General features: G+C 36.9%; 1 protein-coding gene across 4 annotated transcripts in view; it reads right to left on the bottom strand.

Moving 5' to 3' along the window:
- SMAP1 (small ArfGAP 1) overlaps positions 1-18,642 on the bottom strand; it is a 170,368-nt gene that overhangs the window by 125,916 nt on the left and 25,810 nt on the right. Inside the window, exon 2 of one of the 4 annotated variants that reach the window (XM_046004790.1) lies at positions 3,632-3,694. The exons of the other annotated variants lie outside the window; for them this stretch is intronic. The gene's annotated coding sequence lies outside the window, so the exon portion shown is untranslated. The remainder of the gene's footprint in view (positions 1-3,631; positions 3,695-18,642) is intronic. 4 annotated transcript variants of the gene reach the window in all.

Raw genomic sequence — 18,642 nt, 5'->3', positions numbered from 1 at the left:
CCCAAACCTATCTAAGAATTTAAAACTAATATATGTGAACAGTGTTTTCACTTAGCATATTTGAACCAGGAACAGTAATATCCCACAGTAAAAAGTTCATCATTAAATGTGTAAGGTGTTCCTTAAAAGATTACCAACAAATATAAATCATACTGAACCAGCTGAGTATAACACCCAGTGCTCATCACATCCCATGCCCTCCCTAATGCCTATCACCTAGCTACTCCATCCCTCCACCCACCTCCCTTTCCACAACTCTGTTTCCTGGAGTCAAGAGTCTCCCATGGTTTGTCTCCCTTTCTGATTTCCTCCCATCCAGTCTTCCCTCACTTCCCCTATGATCCTCTGCACTATTCCTTATATTCCACACATGAGTGAAACCATAAAAACCATGTATGAGAGTAATTGTCTTCCTCTGACTGACTTGTTTCACTTAGCATAATTCCCTCCAGTTCCATCCATGTCGATATAAATGGTAGGTATTCACATCCTTTCTGATAGCTGAGTAATATTCCATTGTATATATGAACCACATCCTCTTTATCCATTCGTCTACTGAAGGGCATCTCAGCACCTTCCACAATTTGGCTATTGTGGACACTGCTGCTATCAACATTGGGGTGCAGGTGCTCAATCTTTTCACTACATCTGTACCTTTGGGGTAAACACCCAGTTGTGCAATTATTGGCTTGTAATGTAGCTGTATTTTTAACTTCTTGAGGAACCTCCATACTGTTTTCCAGACTGGTTATACCAGCTTGCATTCCTACCAACAGTGTAAAAGGGTTCCCCTTTCTCCACATCCTCACCAACATCTGTTGTTCCCTGTCTCATGAATTTTAGCCATTCTAACTGATGGAAGGTGGTATCTCATTGTGGTTTTGATTTGTATTTCCCTGACGGCAAATGATGTGGAGCATTTTTTCATGTGTCTGTTGACCATTTGGATGTCTTCTTTGGCAAAGTGTAGGTTCATGTCTTCTGCCCATTTCCTGACTGGATTATTTGTTTTTTGGGTGGTGAGTTTGATTAAGCTGTTTATAGACCTTGGATACCAGCCCTTTATCTGATATGTCATTTGCAAATACCTTTTCCCATTCCATAGCTTGCCTTTTAGTTTTGTTGACTGTGTCCTTTGCCATGCAGAATCCTTTTATCTTAATCAAATCCCAACAGTTCATTTTTGCTTTTGTTTCCCTTGCCTTTAGTAATGTGTCCGTAAGAAGCTGCTGTGGCCAAGGTCAAAGAGGTTGCTGCCTATGATCTCTAGGAGTTTTGATGGATTCCTGTCTCACATTTAGGTCTTTCATTCATTTTGAGTTTATCTTTGTGTATGGTATAAAAGAATGGTCCAGTTTTGTTCTTCTAAATGTGTCTATCCAATTCTCCCAGCACAATTTAGTGGAGAGACTGTCTTCTTTCTATTGGATAGTCTTTCCTGCTTTGTTGAAGATAAGCTGACCACAGAGTTAAGGGTCTATTTCTGGGCTCTCTATTCTGTCCCATCGATCTATCCGTTTGTTTTTGAGCTAGTACCATGCTGTCTTGATGATCACAGCTTTGTAATATAGCTTGAAGTCAGGCATTGTGATAGCCCCAGCTTTGGTTTTCTTTTTAAACATTCCCCTGGCTATTCGGGGTCTTTTCCAGTTCCATACAAATTTTAGGACTCCTTGTTCCACCTCTGTGAAAAATGTAATTTTAAATATTCTTATGATTATTTTCATATATTGCTTGTATAATCAAAGTAAAAATGGAAAAATAAACATAATATCTGATAATTATGTCAACTATTCAGAAGCTTATACCTAATGGACTTTTATAAATCACCTGATTATGAAAAAAAAAATACACAGTATAGGATATCAATAAAAACCAAGCTTTTTAAAACATTTATTAGACTTCTATTTTAAGTACATCCTTTTTATCTCAAGGTGAGATTTAATCTACAAAATAACACTGAAGCCCATAATTACAATGCAGTAAAACTCAACACATTCCTCTCCAAAATTCTTTAGGAAGTAGTTCATCCATATACAATTTATACCAAAATATCCTGCTTTTAAGTTTGAGAAATGACACCTATAAACTGACAAACATCTGGGACATGTTCTATTTAATGATTGCTAACAGCATAGAAATGATTTAGAGACCTAAAGACCTGTATTGTCAAACAACTTTGCCCTCAATGAACTGCATGAATTACCCTGCACTAATAACATCTGAGCAACAAGGTTCTCTTATTTTAAGTGGACTCAGGATTGGCTGCCTCATTACTTAGGTGAGTCTTGTACAGAAAATACTTTGAAAGTTTTAGAGCACTACTTAAGTACAAGTTATTGTCATCTTATGAAATTCTGAATATCAAAATACAATATGTTCCTACTTTAGAACTAAAGTTTTTACACTGATCTGCAAAACAACTGTATCTTAAAACTTTCCTCAGAAACAATTCCCAAAAGGGCGGTGAATCCAAAGCTTGATGGGAAGAGATTTTCAACACTCTTCAAGTGTGGCTTCATTTTTGTTCTTAAAATAGAATGATTCCCCTTAGAGCATGTTAGACACACGGCTAAATATAAATGGAAACTTTTCTCTACAGCACAATTTTCTGATGCAGCAAATGTTATGACTAAATGAATTAATTAGAGAGCATCATTTGTGGGGTGCCTGGATGGCTCAGTCAGTGGAGCATCTAACTCTTGATTTCAGCTTGGGTCATGGTCTTGGGGTGAAGGGATTAAACTTGCACCTGGCTCCGCACTCAGCAAGGAGTCTGCTTGTCCCTCTCCCTTGGCTCTCTCTCGCTCACTCCCTCAAATAACTAATAAATAAAATCTTAAAAAATAAAAAGGCAAGAAAGCATCATTTGCACAATGCAACAGTAAACAGTCCATGCAGATAAAAAGTTGTAGCACCAAATAGAGTGGTGCATTTTTACCACAAGCAAAGATAATAAAGGGATCAAATGTATAAAAGCAATATACAAGAATAATACTAGCAGTAATAAAAACATGGACATTACTATTTAACAAAAAGCTAGATATAATAAGTGATGTTCAGATTTTACACAGCTTTACACACTGCTATCACTTATGGGAAATGTTAGCCCCAATTGTTTTTTTACCAATTGAAATAATAATGCAAATTTGTCAACACATGGAATAGCTATCACATCTTAACCACTATAGTTAGGGAACTTCAAAAATAAACTTTTGAAAGCGTAACCAAAATTACAATTGGTTTATCCACTCTATAAAATTAGCCTTGTAAAATTTAACTAGAATTGATAAAATAATAGCTGCTCAACATGGAAGTGATTCAAGTATTCATATGAAATCCTCATTTTCATTCACTAAACTACTGGCAAATATTTACCAACTCTGTGCCAAGTAAATGCTATTAAAACACCACAAACACAAAGGTAAAAAACAAAGTTCCCAGACTCTGAAGGCCAAGACAAATGTAGATATGTATAGCCATTTAAAAAACAATTTGGTGAAATCTAGTTAAGTTCTAGATGAATAAACCCTTCCATCAGGCAGTCTATTCATACACACACACAGATTGACCAATTTATATATGTAATATGACATATCTAGGTACACATACACACTCACATATAACATACCTTACAGTAGTTATTTTCAATGGCAAATCACAGCTCATTAATTTAATCTCAACAAGTATTTATCTTTAAAAGAGAAAGAAAAAAGATAATGATACATCACACAAGGGGCAAAAATAGTTTTATTAAACTCTTTTTTAAAATCAGTAACATAAGAGGCGCCTAAGTGGCACAGTCAGTTGAGTGGCCTACTCTTGTTTTGCGCTCTAGTGGTAATCTCAAGGTCATGAGATCAAGTTCCACATTATCAGACTCCGAGCTCAACAAGGAGTCTGCTTGGGACACTCTCCGCCCTCCACCCCCACAAGAGCACGCTCATGCACACACTTGCTTTCTCTCTAAAATAAATAAATAAATCTTTAAAAAATCAGTAATATACATATGTATGTATATATATGTATGTACACACAAAAATCAAGGCATGCTGTAAAAGGTTTTTTCTCTGGGTCCTGGTCAACTATGGCTGAAAAACACCACAAGAAACTCATACTTGTATTTAAGAAGCATGTACCAGAGTATTTATAGCAGCATGGATTCCTAAAATGACAAGAAATAACTTAAATTTTCACTAATATGATTACCTCACCATACAGTGTGAAAATGAATAATCTGCATGTATCAACAGGCACAAAATCTTAATTATAACATGGAGTAAACAATTTTAGCATAAGCTGATCTATATTATTATATATGCCCTCTCCCGCCTTCCTGCCTTTGCATATGTTGCTATCTCTGCACCAAATGTTTCTTCCTTAGGTCTTCATACGCCTGGCTTACTTTGTTGTACTGGCCTCAGTTCACATGTTACCTACTCGCAAAGGACTCCTATGACTGCTCTAGCTAGAGTTGCCACAGTTACTTTCCATCATTTATATATGATACTTCCAGCAATCTGTTCTGAAGCTCACACAAAAATCTAAGGTAACAAATAGATACAAAAAGGTAAATAGCTGGAGGGTTTAATTATTTTAGAGCTAAATCTCAAACTAAGAAAAATTAAAGAAAGAAAAGCAGACAAAGATCAGTATCTCTCAAACTCTTAACGAGCATACGTAACCCTAGGGATATTAGAGATTCTCATTCTGTAGCCCTTCAGAGGCACCTGAGATCCTGCATTCCTAACAAGCAACCAATGACGTCCATGCTGCCATCTATAAAGCACATTTAAAACAGCGAGATTCTAAATTATTCTTTTTTTTAATATTTTATTTTTTTATTTGACAGACTGAGATCACAAGTAGGCAGAGAAGCAGAGAAGCAGGCAGAGACACAGGGGAAGCAGGCTCCCTGCTGAGCAGGGCGCCTGATGCAGGGCTTGATCCCAGGACTGGGATCATGACCTGAGCTGAAGGCAGAAGCTTTAACCCACTGAGCCACCCAGGCACCCCTAAATTATTCTTGACAAGGTCTTCAAGTCAAACATTCAGCATACTTCTTGACCTGTTTTCATTATTCTTGCTGAGTATATGACTCAAATTGTGAAAATTTATTTTAATATACTAGGAATCAAATATGCTGAGGAAAAAATCCAGAGTTTATTTAGAATTCAAATATTGGGTTGTTTGAATGACCCATATCACTACCTCACTTAAAAGCAACATGAATAAGTGAGCATTAACTAAACTAGTAATACTTATCTCATAATCACAATTACACCAAAACCAAGCTCTAGTAACAAAAGAGAAGATGTTATTTGGTCTCACTAATATTAGCACCTTGACTGATATCCTTCATTGCCAAATACTTAGAGAACATTAGCAGTCCAAACACACCACCTTAAAGGACTAATAAATGTGGCAACAATAAGAATGGGAATGGACAAATATGAGAACCACCAGGAAGAACTAACAGGAGTTAGTGAATGGCAAACAGTGATAAAGGAGAAGGTAGAGACCAAGATGCTTCTAAGTTCTATTTAAATCTATTTAAATTCTATTTTAAATCAATTTAAATAGATATTAAATCTATTTAAAACCATAAAGGTACTTGTAGACTCAAAAATTTTGCAGGTAATCTGTTGAATGCTTTAAATGACAGAGACACATGGAGATGAAAATGTCCATCAAGCAATTAGAAATACAGGACTTAAGTTCAAACTAGAGATACAAACCTGAGCACCCTCAAGATGGCAGTTATAGCCACAAAAAAAAAAGGCAAAAGAAGCAGAATAAAAAGTCTTAGGGAGAAAATGAAAAGTAATACAAAAACGGAGACCATGGTCTTTTGTTTTTTTGTTTTTTTTTTTAAAGATTTTATTTATTTATTTGACAGAGAGAGATCACAAGTAGACAGAGAGGCAGGCAGAGAGAGAGGAGGAAGCAGGCTCCTCACTGAGCAGAGAGCCCGTTGCGGGACTCGATCCCAGGACCCTGAGATCATGACCTGAGCCGAAGGCAGCGGCTTAACCCACTGAGCCACCCAGGCGCTCCCGGAGATCATGGTCTTAAAGAAAATATAGTCAACAATGTCAAAAACTTCAGAGACATCAAGAATGGAATTAGGAGAGAATATCTGGGTATGTTAACTAAAAGGTCATAGGTAACCTCATGGAGATTAGGCAGGAGAGAGGGAGGGAATTCATTCATTCTGAATTCCATTACCAGATTAGTAGGCAAGGAGAGGAAAAAGAAAGGAGATTCACCCACTCTGAATTCATTATCAGATTAAACTTTCACCATTTCAGTCTCCATCTCCAAGCTTTTTTTTTTTTTTTTTTTTTTTAATTTGACAGAGAGAAATCACAACTAGGCAGAGAGGCAGGCAGAGAGGGAGGAGGAAGCAGGCTCCCTGCAGAGCAGAGAGCCCGATGCGGAGCTCGATCTCAGGACTCTGGGATCATGACCTGAGCCAAAGGCAGAGGCTTTAACCCACTGAGCCACCCAGGTGCCCTCCATCTCCAAGCTTTTAACATTTTTCTATTTTCCTCTACTTTGCTTTCATGACCACTTATAACCTTGATCCTTCTTAAATCAATTTTATTTTGCAGTACTCCAACTTACATACTCAGGGAGCCAATCGGAAAACTCACTGCTTTCCCCTGAATACAACTCAATTATCTTGTCTTGAACCTTTCCTTCACACCATTTCCCTTGCCTGGTATTGCCAGCTTATGACCATACAGATCCTACCTCGTTTTCAAGGCCTAACTGGAGTCCCATATTATCCAGAAAGCCTTTCCTTATGACTCCATCCCTCCATTCTTTTAGTATAAATGTCTACAGCCCATGATAGCTTGTTTAACACAATATGTATGTTCCAATAGGTACGTGATATTTTTTCATTTGTAATTAGTTTTATCTACTAAAGTAAGTGGTAAATTTCTCACTAGCCAGGCTCTATATGGCCTTCCACATCACTTACATTAAGTAAACAGGCTTACAGTCAGGGTATATATATAATATATATATATATATAAAATATTTATTTAAATATAATTTAAAAAATCCACTAAGTCTGATGACTTGGTCAAATATACAGGTTCTTTGTTTAATACCTGAAGCAATTTACATACTATTTAAAAAAATAGAAACAAAAGCAATTTACTGTGAGGCAGAACCATTGGTTTCAATATCCATTTAGCCATTCTGCCTCTTAATAATAATAGCCCCTAAGTTTTAGCTAAAAATATGGCTGTCCAGCCAGAGACTAAAGTTCTCAGCCTCCACTGCAGATGTGGCCACAAGACCAAGTTCTGACCAGTGGAATATGAGGTGAAATGATGTTTGGGCATTAACAAAATTAGGCCTGTATTCCACTTGCCTTTTCCCCTTTCCCATTAGCCACAGAACAGTAAGAAATGAGCCCGCTTGGGGCGCCTGGGTGGCTCAGTGGGTTGAGCCCTTGCCTTCAGCTTGGGTTGTGGTCTTGGGGTTCTGGGATTGAGTCCCGCATCGGGCAGGGAGCCTGCTTCTCCCTCCCCCTCTGCCTGCCTCTCTGCCTACTTGTGATCTCTTTCTCTCTCAAATAAATAAATAAAACCTTTAAAAAAAACATAAGCCCAATGTCTTGGTCTCAGATATTAAAAGCCCCATGCTGAAGATGACACAACTACTCTGTCCATATTGGACAGTTCATCTCCAGACTAATGTGATGGAAAAATAAATTTATATCCTGTTTAAGCCACAGAATTTGGGGGCCCTTTTGTTATAGCATCTAAGCCTGTAATCTACCTAATTCAAAGTTAATTATATTTGATTGTTGGTGACAGGAAGTAAAATGTGCCAGAGATTTAATCTTTTATTTCAGAGCCAAAATTCTAAGAGGTATTAAAGAATAATAAAGCACAGTTTCATCAGATCTTAGTTTTCCAGATTCAATTTAAATCACCAAATATGTATTAAGTGTCTGTTTTTATGAAGGTATTAGATGAAAAAGACAAAATACAGGTTTTCTGCCTTCAAAAAGAGTTGTACTCTAGAAAGTCATACAATGGTTACAGCATAAGTACAAATGATGGGGGAACACAGAAGAGGAAAAGATGAATGTTGGCCAGGGATATTAGTACAAGCTTTGTAGGGACAGTGGCATTTGAGATGATTACCGAAAGATAAGTCCAGCTATAATAGGTAAAGTCTGGACAAAGTACTGTTAGGGCCAATTTAATGTTAAAACCTGTTTCACTATTAGGACCTGCTTAGCCAAAGCAACTCCATATTGCCTGGGTAGCCATACGGTTGTTTACATCCATGGACTTAATTCCAGGAATACATGCCCCAGCAGTTCCTGGTATCGGTTCCGGGTCTCAATTCCAGGAATAAACGACCTAACAAGCCGAGACAGGTGGCAACATCCAATCAGCTAAAAGCCACATACCTTGACGTCTGCGGTTATGCCCTATAAAACTACTCTGTTAAATCCGGGCAAGGTCGCTCTCATCCAAGGCCCTGACCAGTCAGTCTGTTTTCTGATGCCTGGTGTGAAAATAAAGCTTTGCTTAACCTTCGCTTTGTATCAGTCTCGCTCCTTTGATCACAGACCCCATCTGTACATTCTAGGTAAAATGAACCATATCTCTCCCTTCCAACTTTGAAGAGTTTCCACCACACTGTAAGGCTATAGCCCCCCCCAAATAAATAAATAAATAAATAAATAATTCAGCATCTAATTATTGTTAAGTTTCTTTTATATAAATACAAATTTGAATTGAGTTGTGATATATATACACCTAAATACCAAGTACCAAGTGGCTAATAACCTTCAAACAGAGATGAAAGACAGTTTTAAGATATGGAAACTCTGCAGAAAGTGGGAAAATTAGGTTTATGAAATTATAAGTTATTACATATCTAAACAATTTTAAAATATATCTAAACAATGAACAAGAATTTTACTGAGAACTGAATATACTTATCTTGTAGCTTTCATACCATTTGAGAAGATGAGAAGAAATTTCTCTTAAGTTTCTGATTACCATGACAGACTAACAGAAAAGCTACTTTGAATTTTTTTATAAATAGAAAATAAAGAGACAAGGAGCAGAGAATATAACACTAACTGCTAACTGTCATTTCTTTTTAAGACTTAGTTCTTCTATAAAGCCTTCTTCAATTCCCCCAAAACTTTTGTAACCTTTATCACAATGACCTACAGTTAACTGTTTTAGCTAAGTCTTCTGAAAAACAGTGATCTCTTTGAGAATAGGATCATTTTATTGATCTCTGTATACCTTCTATTCACTGTAACATCTGGTATAAAAATGTAGGCAGTCTCTAGTCTGCTACCAAAACTGCTGGGAGGTAATTTTAGAGGAAACCACTACCCTACTGAATATGCAAGCCGTCATTCATCATAATTCCAGATACACTGTCTGGAATGTAATCCTAATAAATATGTGAGGTAGGTAGTATTATCATACCATTTTCAGGACTAAGAAACTTAGAGTCTAATGCTAGAAAGGGAGAGAGAAAAAGCCAAGACTATACCACAGGCTGATGCCAAAATTCAACTGTGGAAACTGCACATCTCCTACTATAATAATTCCAACCTTCCAAACGAAATTCCTTTACACTGGCTGACTACTTTTACTTTATTCTGTCAACTTTTTGACATGCCAAGTCACTTACTGTTGAGGCCAATAATAAAGATTTAAAGATGCAAATAATCTTTTCAACTATCCAAAAGTATCAATGCTACACACAAGACTTCAAGTTCACTTTATTTCTTTCCCCATAATACCAAAGATTAGAGGCAGTAGAACTGGACTTGGTTTAATTTGTTGGAGAAGGAAATTGTAAAGGATAGAGAATTTTGATCAAGGTTGGAGAGAGGAGGACAAGGGCAAAATCAACTAAGACTTAAAGAGTATTTTCATATGACAGCATCACAGTAGTGGATGCCTAGGGAAAGGGACACACTGTAAAGCAATAAAAGATCCTAAAGAGAACAGCCTGTATCAAAATACCATCTAAAATCAAGCATGAAAAAAGGAAGCAGCCCTTTCTCTTTCCTATCCCAAAACCCTTTGTTCTTTACCAGAGCCTTTCACTGCTCATGGTCAGCTTAGGTTATAGATTTACATTCATTTGTAGATCAGCAAGAGAACCAACAAAGAACTCCTGAAAACATGTTTTCTACATTGTAAACAACCAAACTACAAATTTGTAAAAGAACCTGTATGTGTGGTGGGAGAAGGGGAATCATTGAAAATAAACATGAGGAGGGGTCTTTGGGGAATGACGGGTATGTTCTAAAATCTATGGTGATAGCTGCAAAATTCTGTTAATACATTAAAAATCATTGTATTACACGAGAGCCCAGAAATAGACCCTTAACTCTATGGTCAACTAATCTTTGACAAAGCAGGAAAGAATGTCCAATGGAAAAAAGACAGCCTCTTCAATAAATGGTGCTGGGAAAATTGGACAGCCACATGGAGAAAAATGAAATTGGACCACTTCCTTACACCACACACGAAAATAGACTCCAAATGGATGAAGGACCTCAATGTGAGAAAGGAATCTATCAAAATCCTTGAGGGGAACACAGGCAGCAACCTCTTCGACCTCAGCCACAGCAACATCTTCCTAGGAACTTCACCAAAGGCAAGGGAAGCAAGGGCAAAAATGAACTATTGGGATTTCATCAAGATCAAAAGCTTTTGCACGGCAAAGGAAACAGTTAACAAAACCAAAGACAACTGACAGAATGGGAGAAGATATTTGCAAACCACATATCAGATAAAGGGCTAGTGTCCAAAATCTGTAAGGAACTTAGCAAACTCAACACCCAAAGAACAAATAATCCAATCAAGAAATGGGCAGAGGACATGAACAGACATTTCTGCAAAGAAGACATCCAGATGGCCAACAGACACATGAAAAAATAATTCCACATCACTCTGCATCAGGGAAATACAAAAATCAAAACCACAATGAGATATCACCTCACACCAGTCAGAATGGCTAAAATTAACAAGTCAGGAAATGACAGATGCTGGCGAGGATGCGCAGAAAGGGGAACCCTCCTACACTGTTGGTGGGAATGCAAGCTGGTGCAACCACTCTGGAAAACAGCATGGAGGTTCCTCAAAAGGTTGAAAATAGAACTACCCTATGACCCAGCAATTGCACTACTGGGTATTTACCCTAAAGATACAAACATAGTAATCCGAAGGGGCACGTGCACCCGAATGTTTATAGCAGCAATGTCTACAATAGCCAAACTATGGAAAGAACCTAGATGTCCATCAACAGATGAATGGATAAAGAAGATGTGGTATATATACACAATGGAATACTATGCAGCCATCAAAAGAAATGAAATCTTGCCATTTGCGACGACGTGGATGGAACTAGAGCGTATCGTGCTTAGTGAAATAAGTCAATCAGAGAAAGACAACTATCATATGATCTCCCTGATGAGGATGTGGAGATGCAACATGGGGGGGGTGGTTAGGGGGATAGGAGAAGAAGAAATGAAACAAGATGGGATTGGGAGGGAGACAAACCATAAGTGACTCTTAATCTCACAAAACAAACTGAGTGTTGATGGGGGGAGGGGGGGTGGGAGAGGGGGAGGGGGGTTATAGACATTGGGGAGGGTATGTGCTATGGTGAGTGCTGTGAAGTGTGTAAACCTGGCGATTCACAGACCTGTACCCCTGGGGATAAAAATACATTATATGTTTATAAAAAAATAAGAAATAAATAAAAAATTTTTAAAAATCATTGTATTATGCACTTAAGATAAGTGAATTTTACAGTATGTAAGTTATATATCAATAAGGCTGTGCTTAAAAAAACCTGCATACATTTCTTTAAATGTATGATCTCATTGGTCAGTGGGAGTCTGCTTGAGATCTCTCCCTCCTCCCCTCCCTGCACATACCTGTTCTCTCTCTTTCAAATAAATAAATCTTAAAAAAAAGACTTCAGAATTAAACAAAAAGTTTAAAGTTCCATACGTAGTATTTCAACAATAATTATTCTATTGCCAAACCATTTCTTCCAGCAAACATATACAACAGAATGTTTCATTTTTTAAAATATTAAGTATTTTAACATACAAGGTTTTACTAAAAAGGAAATACAATGTTCTTTTTTTTTTTTAATCTGAAAGTAACTAGCATGCTTCGGTATGGCCTAGTCACCTATGGCTGACCTACCTCAAATTCATGTCTTCCTATTAAGCAGAATCAGTGATGCTAAAAGATGACATAAAGGGACTACATTTGATAATCAGGGATTCCAAGTGACTTTACAAGCTTTAAAGATGCTGATTAGAAGAGTCATGCTATTTTAATCAATCATTTCCTGGAAGCTAGTATATAAAACATTAATAGAAGCCAAGTGATTATGATTAGTTAAAAAAATGAGCTCACAAAAATTTCCTTAAAACCTCTCCATTCAGAAAGATCATTTAAGTTGCAGAATTTAAATAATTCCCTCAAAAATTTTTTTTCTTTTTTAAGTTTGTTAGACTCAGAATAGCAACACATGTATTTAACCAACAAATATTTACTGAGTGCTTGCTATTTCAAGGTACTACTGTATCTTCTACTGTACCTTGCACAAGGACTCTGGAGATCCAGTGATAAATAAAACAGATTAAACTCCTGCCCTCGTGGAGCTTAAATTTCAATGGAAAGCTGTATAAAAACATGTAAAAGTAACTGTGTTAATAGCAGTGAATATTATGGAGAAAAATAAAGGAAAAATGGATAAGGAGTACAGATTGAAAGGAGCAAGGGAGAGGTAATTATTATTTCCTGTAAATACAGGAAAAGCTGTATTTCACCAGAGATCTGAAGAAGGTAGGGGAACAAACTATGCAGCTATGTGGGCAAGAGGAATTAAGGCAAAAGCAACAATAAGCACAATGGACCTGCAGAAGTGGATATGCCTTCATCAGGTTTAAGGCATACCTTAAGAAATGTTTAAGGCATGTTTAAGCAATACCGATGAGGTTTTGTTTGTTTTTTAAAGGGTCTGTGAAGGGCTACTTTTGCATCCTTACAACAAATACAGTAATAAAACATTTGCTATGAAATACTTGTAAATGGTTGTTGCTCAAACTATTTGTAGTCCCTAAAAATTAATCAGCATAATCAGTACATATACAGACTCCCAGCATTTTAATTCAGTGCCCAGCACATGCTTAGTACATATGAAAGAAAGACAAGAGAGAAAATAAAACTAAGTAAGAAAAATAACTCTAAGATTCCTGCAAAGAATATCTGGGGCATGCACTGCTATTCTCCAGCATGGGAAGGGGTTATAAGGCAAAAACCCAAAAGCAATCTACCACACTCTCTCCAAACCTCAAAGTCTAACTGCAGGAAATAGAGCAGGCAAATATATTCAGAGAGACTTATGTCCATTATCTTAAGAAAGCACACTGTGTTAGGGCCCCTGGGTGGCTTAGTCCATTAAAAGTCTGCCTTTCATTTTTTTCCATCCCTACTCCTCAAATCCCCCATTCTGTCTCTCAAATTCCTCATATCAGGGAGATCGTATGATAATTGTCTTTCTCTAATTGACTTATTTCATTCAGCATAATACTCTCTAGTTCCGAGGGAGACAAACCATAAGAGACTCTTAATCTCACAAAACAAACTGAGGGTTGCTGCGGGGAGCAGGGTATGGAGAGGGTGGTTGAGTTATGGACATCGGGGAGGGTATGTGCTATGGTGAGTGCTGCAAAGTGTGTAAGCCTGATGATTCACAAGCCTGTACCCCTGGGGCAAATAATACATTTATGTTAATAAAATAATTAAAATTTTTTAAAAATAATAAAGCAATAGATTACAATGTGGAAAACAAACAAAAAAAAAACCTGAGGGTTGCTGTGGGGAAAGGGGTATGGAGAAGGTGGTTGGGTTACAGACATCGGGGAGGGTATGTGATATGGTGAGTGCTGTGAAGCGTGTAAGCCTGACGATTGATAGACCTGTACCCCTGGGACATTATACGTTAATATAAATAATTTAAAAAAGAAAAAAAAAGTCTGCCTTTCACTCAGGCCATGATCTCAGAGTCCTGGGATCAAGTCCCATATCAGGCTCCCTGCTCAGTGGGGCGCCTGCTTCTCTCTTCCTCTCTGTCCCTTCCCCTGCCCATGCACACGCATGTTCTCTCTCAAATAAACTTTTTTTTGTTAAAAAGCAGACTGCGCTGACAAATGCTCTGACATCAATCTAAAAATCTGCTTATGTACATGACACCATCTTTCATTCGTATTTGTTGAACCTGACAAGTCAAAACTTTATTCCTGACATTATTGGGACAACTGGTGAAATCTGAGTAAGGTCTACTGATTAGGAAACAGTATCGCATCAATGATGATTTCCCATTTTGATAACTGTACTGTGGTTATATAAGAAGGTCCTTATTTTTAGAAGATAAACACTGACACATTTAGGGGTATGGGAGCATATCTAAGAGTCCAACAAAAAGGAAGTGCGTGTGTGCATGTGTGTGTGTATCTCTATATACATGGAAGAAAACAAACGTGGTAAAATGTTAACATTTGAAGACTAGGAAATGGTGGGGGAGAGTATTCTATTAATAGTCTCCTTCATCTTCTTTTTTATTTTTTTAAGATTTTATTTATTTATTTGACAGAGAGAGAGATCACAAGTAGGCAGAGAGAGAGAGAAGGAAGCAGGCTCCCTGCTGAGCAGAGAGCCCAACGCGGGACTCAATCCCAGGACCCTGAGATCATGACCTGAGCCCAAGGCAGAGGCTTAACCCGCTGAGCCACCCAGGCACCCCCCTCCTTCATCTTCTTATATGCTTTCATTTGTAGAAATGAATAATAAATGAAAAAATACGTATAATCAGTCAACAGACAACTATAATAAAAAGTAAAAAAAAAAAAAATTATCCATGCATTCACACTTCTCTGAACATCAGTTTCTTCACCTGAAAATTAAAATGTCATCTTCCTTATTCAAATGACCACTATGAACATTGAAAGACAAAATCCATATGAAAGCACTCTAGATCTACAAATCATTTTTTGTAAGACTAACATGTTCTTTTCTCTGTATTACACACTTGCTCTTGCTAATTTCATCTACTACTATTAAAAGACAAAAATCTCAAAATTAGAAATACAAATTTTTTTTTAATTTAGAAAATGTGGTATATTTCTAGCACTGATCTTTTCTCTAAACATCAGATCTTTTTTTTTTTTTTAAAGTCCCCATTTATTTATTTGACAGACAGAGATCACAAGTAGGCAGAGAGGCAGGCAGAGAGGCAGGCAGAGAGAGAGGAAGCAGGCTCCATGCTGAGCAGAGAGCCCGATGCGGGGCTCGATCCCAGAACCCTGGGATCATGACCTGAGCAGAAGGCAGAGGCTTTAACCCACTGAGCTACCCAGGCACCCCTAAGCATCAGATTCTTAATAACCAACTTGGATACCACATCATCACTAGTTAAACATGTCCAAGATGGAATTCACTTCTCCACTTAGCCCCTCTCTTTCGTCCTCCTCTGTCTGTCTGTCTGTCTCTCTCACACACACATGAACACACACACACACACACACACACAGAGTTCTTCCTGATTCCTCCAATTCAGTTGATAACAACACTATCTACTAATGACTTAAGGTGAAAAATTAAGAAGTCATTCTTACTCCTCTTTCATCATCCATAACCAATCAAGCAAACACTCTAATCATTTTATTTTTTACTAATCATTTTATCTTTTAATTTTTTTCAAATCCATGACTTTAATCTCATTCCAGCTGGGTCTGTGCCCTAGTTCAGGACCTTATCAGCTAGAGTCCTAGAGTACTACAATGTCCTCTGAAATAACTTCCTGGATCCAAAAATTGCTTTTCAGATTTATACCCCATCAGATAAAGTTTAATTCCCCTAAGCAACTTACAAGGACCATCATGGTCAACTACACCTACTTCCCTAGCCCAAGTTCTAGTAATACTGAAATATTTTTAAGAATTCTCCTGACCACTTAAGAGGAATTATTACATTTTAGATTTTATTTTCTTGTTTTGTTAATTTGTCTGTTTCTTAAGTTTCTAGCAGTACAGTTTTTCTTTTGCAAACCTCAAAAATATTTGTGTACATAATCCACAGATGAGACAAAAAGAAAATTTGCTAACTCTGAGCCTTGTGAAAAGAATACTGCTAGAAAAATGGATCAAAGTTATAAGAAACAAAAGAACAGTAACGGCTTACAGGCAAAAAGTGAATGAGGCACTGGGAATCAACTGAGACTCAAGAAATTTCCTTACAAGTTAAGATTGAAGTAAGACTAAATATATTAATATGCCCAGTTACCACTGAACAAAGAAATTCTTTAAGCTGAAATAGGAGAAGACTTACATTTACCCTAATACCAATGACCAAGAAAATATTTAAAATATTGGAAAGAGGGCACCTGGGTGGCTCAGTCAGTTAAGCATCTGCCTTCAGCCCAGGTTATGATCCCAGGGTTCTGGGACTGAGCCCTGCATTGGGCTCCCTACTCAGCGTAAGACCTGCTTCTCCCTCACCCCAGCTCCAGGCTTGTGCTCCCTCTCTTCCTCCCTCTCTCTCAAATAAATAAATAAAATCTTAAAGAAAGAGAGCCTGTGTGGAGGAGGGAACAAGAATAAAATAGTCTGTTTTCATTTTTTTTTTTAACAAAACCTGTTCTGAGAAAATCAGCAAATGACAAAGTCATAACTTTTTCTTTCCCAATCAAAAGCAATAAAATAGATACATTAAATTTGAAAATTGACATTTTTTAAGCTCTTCTGATAAAGATAACTAAGAAAATAAGAATCAGCAATAAAATATGTCTTCCCAGGATATTAAAGAAAAAAAAAGTCCTAGTTCTATTTAAATGGTATAATCAGAAACAAAGTCACCTAAAAATACAACCTGAAAATGTGTTTGATTTATAGTTTTTAATATTAGGTTTTAAATGTCTATTTTCAGGCTCCTGGGTGGCTCAGGCGGTTAAGCATCTGCCTTTGACTCAGGTCATGATCCCAGGGTCCTGGGACTGAGTCCCGTGTCAGACTCTGCTCAGTGGAGCTTCTGCTTCTCTCTCTGCCTCTTTCCCCTCACTCATGTTCTCTCCCTCAAATAAATAAATAAAACCTTTTAAAAAATGTCTATTTTCTAGCCTTTCTAATGGCAAGGAACAAAGATCTCCCAAAGGTACATCATAACATAAATGCTTAAAACTACAGATGAACTGAAAACTCTTAGAAGCAGTTAGGGGGAAGTAATGCATAACGTACTAAGAAACAAATATAATGATGACAATTTTCTCATAGAAATAATGCTACAAAAGAAAAAGAGAAATAATGCTACCTAGAAGACAGTGAAACATCTTCAAAGTACTGAAAGTGAAATTTTGTACACCGAGAACTGTTTACTTGCTAAAATATCTTTCAAAAACAATGGTGACATAAAGAGGACAGAAATCAATGAAACAAAAAATAGGAAAACAACAAAGAAAGTCAATGAAAATAAAAGGTGATTATTTGAGAATATCAATAAAACTGACAAAACTTTAGCCCAAACTGATTAAGAAAAAGAGATAAAACACAAATGACCAACATCAGGAATGAGAGAAGTGGCATCATTACAGATTCTAAGGATACCAGAAAAATAATAAGGGAATATTATGGACAATTTTATGCTAATAAGTTCACTGATACTTTGAAAGACCCAAATGAGCTCTTTCCACAAGGAAAAGATAACCAAATAGACTTTCTATTAAAGAAATTGGATCTGTAGTTTAAAACCTTCCATCAAAACCCAGGTGGTTTCACTAGGGAAATCTACCAAACAATTAAGGAATGATACAAATTACACACACTCTTCAGGAAACTGGGAGAGTGGGGGATGGGGGGGAGGTAATTCCCAATTCATTCTAGAGGTCAACATAACCCTGATACCAAAACCAGACAAGGACATCATAAAAAATTAAATGTACAGATCAACACCCTTCATGAGTATTTGCAAAAACTCTATTAGAGTTTTAACAAATTAAATTCAGGAATATATGAAAAAGATAATGACAAAGTGTGGTTTGTCCCAGGAATGCAAGGTTAGTTTAATATTCAATCAAAATCAAATGTAATCCCCTATGTTAAAGAACAGCAGCAACAACAAAACATTATGATCTCAAAGGATGCAGAAAAAGCACTGGTAGTATTCAACAACCATTTCTGATTTTTAAAAAATCTCAGAAAACTAGAAAGAAGGGAACTTCCTCAATTCAATAAAAAAATCTGTGAAAAACTTTTGGCCAACGCATATTAAAGGGTGAAAGTTTGCATGTTTTCTCCTTTAACATCATGAATGAGACAAGTAAGGCCACTGTCACCACTCTTATTTTACTGAAGGTTCTAGCTACTGAAATAAGGTAAGAAAAAGAGGTATCCAAATTGGGGAGGAAGTAAAAATTATCTTTGAGGATGACAATCATCTAGGTAGGAGACAGGTATCTATAAAAAAGCTACTAAAACAAATACACGAGGTCAGCAAGGTTTCAGGATACAAGACAAATATGCAAAAACCTACTACATTTCCATATTCCAACAACAAT

Source organism: Meles meles, chromosome 5 (assembly GCF_922984935.1).
Source record: "Meles meles chromosome 5, mMelMel3.1 paternal haplotype, whole genome shotgun sequence".
In the NCBI taxonomy this organism is placed as follows: domain Eukaryota; kingdom Metazoa; phylum Chordata; class Mammalia; order Carnivora; family Mustelidae; genus Meles; species Meles meles.
This window is presented reverse-complemented; position numbering and strand designations above follow the sequence as displayed.